The 1,052-nt window shown below is 46.0% G+C and overlaps 1 non-coding gene across 1 annotated transcript; it reads right to left on the reverse strand.

The window, feature by feature from the left end:
* Positions 1 to 288: 288 nt before the first annotated feature.
* LOC142261439 (U2 spliceosomal RNA) lies at positions 289 to 484 on the reverse strand. The gene has a single exon (XR_012729108.1). It is a non-coding gene; the product is annotated as a U2 spliceosomal RNA (small nuclear RNA).
* Positions 485 to 1,052: the final 568 nt, after the last annotated feature.

The following is a 1,052-nucleotide window of genomic DNA, read 5'->3' on the forward strand; positions in this document are numbered from 1 at the left end:
GGGATCTATTCTATTCAATTGCAAATGATCTAGATAAGACTGAGAATAAGATACTGCACGGGACATAGCAGAGTTGGTCAAGTTGAGTGGAGATGAGTTTGCTATTTGGCACAGCTTTTTGCATCAATAAAGCAAGTAAAAGGTGTGAAAGATAAAAAAAAGGGTGAAAGTGTGTAAAGTGAATTGGCCAAATTGAGGTGCATATAAAGTTTTTGCTTTCTTTCAATTCACTAATGGGGCTCATTTGAATCAGGTGAATTGAGTTCTGCTTTTGGAAACTGGGTTAAGAAGGGGTGCACCGGTCCTGGAGGTACTGCAATACCAGGTCAATGCGTGGAGTGGACAGAGCAAGATTTTTTCCATCTCCTTGTTCTAAAAATCCATTTAATATATGGTCCCCAGAGAGGGGACGTATCAGATATGAAACTGATAAGAACAGATTTAATTTTTTTTTTTTCTGTTTATCAGTAGGACTTCAAATTAACAAAGGTGATCGCCTCCCGTTGCCTGGGAACCGTCCAGGCACAAGAGGGCTATGTGTCACCAGAAGGCGCACACACTTCCTCAAGGCCGGCAGACGTGCAATCCCAGGCACCTTCCAGTACCGACCAAGGTAGCGTCCTCCGAAACTACACTTGATCTTAGCCAAAAGGCCGAGAAGCTATAACCCGAATTGGTTACGGCCTTGAGTGGCACCCTGGCCTATACCGGACACATCTTAGGGAGAGGGAGACAAACCCACGCCTACAGAAGACATTTTGTCACCCAAGCCAACCCTTGAAAAGGCTGTTTTGCAGAGCAAAAACAAGAAGAATGGTGCTTTTTGCAGCCGCCGCCCACTGCAATGAATCTGAATAACTCCTCCTTTTGGACACAAGCACCTCCCCTCCCCCTTGCAGTCTTTCCAATTCATGATACAAAAAGACGGACGGACAGGACAGGACAGGACAGGCTGCCTGACTTTCCGTCACTGCCACCCTTTGCCATCCTTGCCCGTAGAAAGCCCTTTCATCATCCCCAAACCCTAATCTTTTCCCTTCCCTTCCCAGATG

Source organism: Anomaloglossus baeobatrachus, unplaced genomic scaffold, assembly GCF_048569485.1.
Source record: "Anomaloglossus baeobatrachus isolate aAnoBae1 unplaced genomic scaffold, aAnoBae1.hap1 Scaffold_221, whole genome shotgun sequence".
NCBI lineage: Eukaryota > Metazoa > Chordata > Amphibia > Anura > Aromobatidae > Anomaloglossus > Anomaloglossus baeobatrachus.